Source organism: Babylonia areolata, chromosome 1 (genome assembly GCF_041734735.1).
Source record: "Babylonia areolata isolate BAREFJ2019XMU chromosome 1, ASM4173473v1, whole genome shotgun sequence".
Classification (NCBI taxonomy): domain Eukaryota; kingdom Metazoa; phylum Mollusca; class Gastropoda; order Neogastropoda; family Buccinidae; genus Babylonia; species Babylonia areolata.
The window spans coordinates 89,550,082-89,557,581 of record NC_134876.1 but is presented as its reverse complement, the minus strand read 5'-3'; the positions used below and the strand labels follow the sequence as shown (position 1 = coordinate 89,557,581).

Sequence of the window (7,500 nt, the reverse complement as noted above, 5' to 3'; positions counted from 1 at the left end):
AAACCAGCCCACAGTGGAAAGGCAAGCACACATTCCAGCCATCTCAGTCAGCAATTTTCGGGCACGCCTGCGCAACATCATAAACATTCCCGTAGGCCAGTTGCGCCGCTGTCTTCAGACACACACACACACACACACGCACGAAACACACCACACACACACACACCACACCACACACACACACACACACACACACACCACACACACACACACACACACACACACACACACACACACACACACACACACACACACACACACACACACACAAAAGTGGCTGCTGCTGACACACACAGAACTCACTAATACGAGCTGGTTCTGTGGGACGATTTAACTATTTTTGATGACTTTTTTTCTTTCATGTTTTGATGCATTGGTGAATATGGATATGTTTCTTCTTTTTTTTAAATTCCCCTTTTCTCTTGTCTATCATTTTACAGACTACAGTCCGGCGACAAATGGTGCAGTGCACAGACACACACATACACAGAGACACAGACACACATATAACACACACACACATAACACATACACACACACACACATAACATACACACACACACACACACACATACACCACACACACACACACACACACACACACACACACACACACACACACACACACAGATTGAAAGCCGGAGGAAGGGAGAGAGAGATAGAGACAGAAAATGACAAGTGCTTAATGAAAGATAAAAATGCTGAAAGCTTCTTTAGACCACACCCTCACACACACACACACACACACACACACACACACACACACACACAATCCCTCACCGTTTTCTTGTGGGTGTCTGTCTCTCCTCCCCCATTTCCCCTATGTGCTTGTCCACCCTCCCCTCTCTCCCTCTCTCTCTCTCTCTTTCTCTCTGTCCTCTTATGTCTCTCTCCTCTTATTCTCCTCTATTTAGTGCTGTAAAAGTCAAATTACCATTCATGTATCCACGTGACTATAATATGCATGCTGATACTGGTATAATGATTCCCCCCTTTGTTTATATTACTGCTTCCCCTTCGAAGGCTGCATGAAAAACAAAATTATTCTGCTTATGCATTACCCTCACAAAATAAAATTTATTCAATTCAATTCAATCCTGACACTCCTCTCCCTCCCTTTTCCCCCTCCTCCTCCCCTCCCTCTTCTCCCCCCCCCCCTCCTCCTCTCCCCCCCCACCAACCCCCCCCCCCTTTTTTTTTAACCCCCCAACCGATTCCTGCCACGCTCTCATGAATTCCTTTCAACGTTCTGTTTCCTTAAAAAATAGATAAATAAATAAATAAATAAATAAAAAGAACTCTCCTTTCCCGTCACACACTCCGCAATCCCTCTCCCCTTCATTCATGAATCGTCCCACACTATGTATCCGCTCTCCCTCCCACCACACTGACACAATTCCTCCACACACACACACACACACACACGGCACATAGACGCTCGCTCGCGTGCTCATGAAGCGGGTTTAATTCCTTCCTTGGCTGCATGTACAACTTTATACTGCTTGTGACGGAGTGTATTCACATAACTCACGTAAGAAAGAAATGATAATGCTCCCAGTCCAAGCATTGTGCTTTTATTTTTCATGTCTAGCATTATTATAATTTTTGGGGGGATGCCTTGCTTTTATATGTATTTAGATGTATATACATATAATGAAATAGTCAAAAGGTGTAATATAAAGAATATTACCTATGATCTAATATTCAGAAAAATGTGCCTTAAAGGAAATAGTCAAAAGGTGTAAAATAAGGAATATCACGTTTGATCTAAGACTGAGAACTTGAAAGTGTGCAAAAAAAAAATAAAAAAAAATAAAAAAAAATCAAGTACCAATCAAAAGACATGTGACCGATTTCGTTGGTATCACATCAACAACAACTGTCACTTCGACTGTAGCAGCGATATGACATCGAATAACCACTATGTGGGCATGGATGGGCACATATCCTCCAGACACTACTGACGGACAAAGACTGCACCGTGAGTGACCCTCACAGCGACAAAGAACTCGAACGACAGAAGATAGAACCGAGAAGAACTGGTGGCTGGCATTTTGCAAACTATTCTATCATTTTTCTCCTTTCTTTTTTTGGGGGGTGGGGGTGGGGGTGTTAACTGTTCATTCTGTGTGGGCTGAATGTGCAAGTAAGAGAGATCCAGAGAAACTGTATCAGGAATAATAGTAACACAATATTACTGTTGAATTTAACATCACCACGACACGAGCCCCATAATAGTGCACGCGCGCAAACACACATACACACACGCGCGCGCGCGCGCGCCCGAAAACACACACACTCACACGCAGACACACACACACACACACACACACACACACACACACACACACACACACACACACACACACACACACTGTAACTGGTATGATACTTTGACAACACCAATATCGATCTTGGCGGCGGTGGTATGGTAACCTTACCAAATCAAACCGAGCTGTTATTTCGATTTAACATATCTTTTTGACCACTGCCTTCAAGTTGTCAGCTTCCGTGTAAAACACACACACACACACACACACACACACACACACACACACACACACATCTCGGAAAGAAGAAAGTGGAGAGGGCGAGAGAGACAGTTGGAGGCACACACACACACACACACACAGAGACACACACACACACACACACACACAGATAACCAGTCAGCGAGACAGTCACATAGACAGAGAACTCGAATGTTTCAATGAGGGAAAATAATAAGCTACAAGCGTTTTTTCACAATACCCTCACAACGATAATATACTACAACTACTACCACTACTCTAACCAAGTAGAAGAAGAAGAAGAAGAAGAATATGTAATGAGAGAGAGAGAGAGAGAGAGAGAGAGAGAGAGAGATTTCCCAAACAGTTCAACCGAAGTTAGTTATAATCATGGCTTTAACCTTGAAAAGTCTTTTTGTCTTCCATACAAGTACACAGCCCGTCACGACACCAAAGTCTGCACGATCCGCAATTTATACTGAAGAAAAAGGCGACAAATACCAGTAACAGAAAAGCTCCATTTAAGCAGGTGATGATTCAAAGGCAAGATCGCCGCATGACCAGTTGAATAACATCGTTATCAGCCACATCACACACACACACACACACACACACACACACACACACACACACACACACACACACACACACACACACACACACACACACGCAAAATACATTACACTGAAATCGATCTTACTTGAAACCGATCTCAACTGAAACGCAAACGTGTCTAATGAACAAAAACAAACAAACTGAAGGAAAAGAAAAGAAACAAGTCAAAGTCCAGTTTTCATCTCGCCATCTTCATAACAACTGTGATCTGGCTCGAGGAATTTACTGCGTATTAAAAAAAATAAATAATAATAAATAAAAAGAAACCTCACAGAGCAATGGACGTCTGTTATGTTTCGAACATTCCGATTTGTGTGTGTGTGTGTGTGTGTGTGTGTGTGTGTGTGTGTGTGTGTGTGTGTGTGTGTGTGTGTGTGTGTGTGTGTGTGTGTGTGTGTGCACCGGATCATTTCCAAATTTACATAATCCCTCGAAGATGCCGCATATGACCAATCTGCCAAATGATATTCAAATCGATTAAAAAAATTAATATGAATATGTACAGTGATTCAGTCACAGATAAGACTGAAGACATACATTTTTCCTATTCTAATACACCCCCACTTATAAAGCAGACGAGTAGACCAACTGATCTGAAGAAGAGAAACGTTAAAAGACGATTGATTCTTTGTAATAACATTTTCTACATTGTTCCTAAGGTGCATTTCCAAAATCGGTTTTTAATTTTGTAATATGCTCAAAGGAGTCCAAAAAAAGTTATTTTAGCTGTAAGTAAGATGATTAGATTAGCAAATGTTGCCTAGCTACACTTTTGGAATTAAAAGACATTTGTGTTTTCTCAACTTTTATGTGACATCGTTGTGTATTTGGAAATGTTTGTTCTGGGCATGAAAAGATTATTTTGCAGTAATCCTCCATACTCCAATAGGAGTGAAAGGATAAGTAAAACTTGAAACTTGAAACTCTAAACTGTTTTCTGCATGATTTTGGACGCAGTTATTACCGACAGATAAATGAATACGCTTCAAAAATGGCAGAGACGAATGGGAGACTTACGCATCCTCGAAACCCGGCTTTTTTCAAACATCACGACTGCAACTATGTTCAGAACTGGAGGGAGTTGAGTGGCCAAGGAAAGGAGAAAAACGGCGGTAAAATGACTGTGTGGGCTGAGTGCGTCTGATTCCTCACCAAGGACACGATATTTTAAAATTATTAAAGGGCCTGAAAGCTAATGTTTGGACCTATACACGCATTTAACCAAAAAGCTTGCACAGAAGGGAAATCGAAAAATAAGCTGTTTTTATTTACAGCATAGTTCGGCTTGTAAGAGGCATTAAATGTTTGTTTTTCTTTACTTTTCATTCAGCTTACATTGCTGGCGATAATTTCGGAATCAGATTTATATGTGAAGGTCGTATAAGCTTTGTCCTTTTCGAACCGCAAGCATCCTGATGGCTGAGGAGTCTGACAAACCCGAGATGGGCAGATTCTTCCACAGCAGCTGCAGAGGAATGCCTCCTGGTCTGTGGTTTCTGTCTTCTGTTTTTCTCCAGCCTTGTTCTCTCCTCCACCAGACTGGTACGGGTGCTTTGCTTCACTTCTTCTTCTTCTTCTGCGTTCACTCGTATGCACACGAGCGGGCTTTTACGTGTATGACCGTTTTTACCCCGCCATTTAGGCAGCCATACTCCGTTTTCGGGGGTGTGCATGCTGGGTATGTTCTTGTTTCCATAACCCACCGAACGCTGACATGGATTACAGGATCTTTAACGTGCATATTTGATCTTCAGCTTGCATATACACACGAAGGGGGTTCAGGCACTAGCAGGTCTGCACATATGTTGACCTGGGAGATAGGAAAAATCTCCACCCTTTACCCACCAGGCGCCGTCACCGTGATTCGAACCCGGGACCCTCAGATTGACAGTCCAACGCTTTAACCACTCGGCTATTGCGCCCGTCGCTTTGCTTCACTGATCCTGGCGGCTTGTACTGGTGGATGGTGTGTCGCCCGACACTTCAGTCAGTGGCTTGGGTAGCCCCGTCCACTGATGGGGGTTGATGTCACATGTTGTGAGGGCCTTCTTCAGCGTGTCTTTGTATCACAGGTACACCTGTCTGTATTTATTTATTTATCTAAGTATTTCTTTTTGTATATGCATACACATATTAAATGCATTATCAAATCTATATCTGTGTGGGCTTTTCTGTTGTGTGGCTTTTTTGTGGGGTATTGTTGGGAGGGTGCCAGGTCTGATTTAGTACGCGTGACACCCCCAGCCCCCCCACCCCCCCACCCCCCACCCCCCGGAAGCGGTACAAATACTTCATTTTATAGAACACAATGTTATCAGTGAAACATTTGAAAAGAAACCATAACTTACAAAATTATTGGCTTAAAATGTATCTGTATAATGTCAGAGTCATCTCCATCGGTTGTATGTACTGGGGCCAAAGAAAAAGAAGAAAAAAAAGACAAACAGAAAACAGAAAGTCAATACATTTGAACTGCTATACTTGATAATGCTAACATCTTTCTGTTCTGGCATTTCATATATATAGAGAGAGAGACAGACAGATAGACAGACAGACAGAGAGAGACAGAAAGAGACAGAGAGAGAGGGAGAGAGTCTTGCCTGAAGATTGATATCACTTGGACAGACCCGCGCGTTTTTGACTAACACGGAATGAACTGGGTGTGGCAGGCTGGACAGGCCTTTTGTATGGCATGACAAGCTTTTCATTTTACGATGATCGACGAGAGGATATGGATGATAGTGAGGGTGTTGTGGTGAGACTGTTTGGTTTGAGATCACAACACTGTAGTTTGTGCCCCCCCCCCTCCACACACACACACACACACACACCTTCCATCATCCCTTTTTTTTTTTAATACAGTCCGGCGCCAGACAGGTCTGAGAGATACATACTCCTTCAGTGATTGTCAAAGAAACTGGAGGAGCAATATCAAGAAGAAAAAAAAAACCACCAAAAAGCTTCCTATCCGACCAGAGGAGTTACAGGCGACACTGTGGTGCCAGCCTTCCCTGTAACACATGATACAAAAACAAAATGGCCGGGATCGAAACCTCCCACGGTAATTTCAAACAAGAAAAGTAAGCCGACTGTGCTCGCCTAATGGACTGGGGAATAAACACAGGTCACAACATAAGAACTGAACGAGGAAAAATATACGTTTTGATCTCCGTCCATTAACCAAAGGAGAATAGATCTACAATAGGCTGCTTTCCTTCTTTATTCTTATTATTTCACTCTTCTCTGCATTCAAATTGTTTTATTCTCAATAATGCTCCAGGCTCATATTATGCGTGTCTGTATCATTGTTCTTGAGGGAATAAAACATAATCCATCAAAGGAGTATGATGATTCATAATACAAGTGTAAAAAGGTAAACATACGATGTATCATTTCCTTTGAGGTGTTTGTCACACATCGAGATACTCAGAAAATATTTGTGCAAGGTGTAACTGTACTAAACATTTGTTTTCAAAAGGTTAACTTTTTACCTTCTTTACCACTGGTGTCTGAGGGCTGTGTTGTCACCTTTACCTAAAAGAAGTTCATAAGAAAATGTCGCACAGTAAAAGAAGTTAATAAGAATATGTCGCAATAAGAAAATGTCGCACAGTAAAAGAAGTTAATAAGAAAATGTCGCAATAAGAAAATGTCGCACAGTAAAAGAAGTTAATAAGAAAATGTCGCACAGTAAAAGAGATTAATAAAAAAAAAAAAATTTAAAATGTCGCAATAAGAAAATGTCGCACTGTAAAAGAATAAGAAAATGTCGCAATAAGAAAATGTCGCACTGTAAAAGAAGTTAATAAGAAAATATCGTAATAAGAAAATGTCGCAATAAAAAAAATGTCGCACAGTAAAAGAAGTAGATAAGAAAATGTCGCACAGTAACATCCAGAACACTGGCGGTAATCCTATCCCATGTCATATTGATCAGGTCGTCACGTTCACCCTGAACAACAGAAAGGTCCAGTTTATCACGACCACCTGACAGATCACTTTTCCATTGTAGTGCTCTCTCTGTGTCTCTGTCTCTGTCTCTCTCTGTGTGTCTCTGTGTGACTCTTATGACATTATAATCTTTTCTTTTCCTGATGTATATGTGTCAGATATAACTGTGGTATCAGTTATAATTCCACTATTACATTGTACTAATGCCACACACCCCTGCAGTAATGGGTTTTAAGTTTTATTTGAATAAAACAGTTTGTTAGTTCTCTCTGTCTCTCTGGGTTTGTTTTGTTTTCTCCTACATCTGTCTCTCTCTGTCTTTTCCCGTATCTCTGTCTCTGTCTCTGTCTCCCCCTCTCTCTCACTTAGATGTCAAGTCTATCAAAACTGGCACGTATTTCCTCTGGAGCACTTGAGAACAGTG

At 41.6% G+C, this 7,500-nt stretch overlaps 1 long non-coding RNA gene across 1 annotated transcript in view; it reads right to left on the bottom strand.

Annotated features, from left to right (window-relative positions):
- The window catches only part of LOC143294063 (uncharacterized), a 170,730-nt gene that overhangs the window by 40,359 nt on the left and 122,871 nt on the right, over nt 1–7,500 (bottom strand). The gene's annotated exons all lie outside the window — the stretch shown is intronic.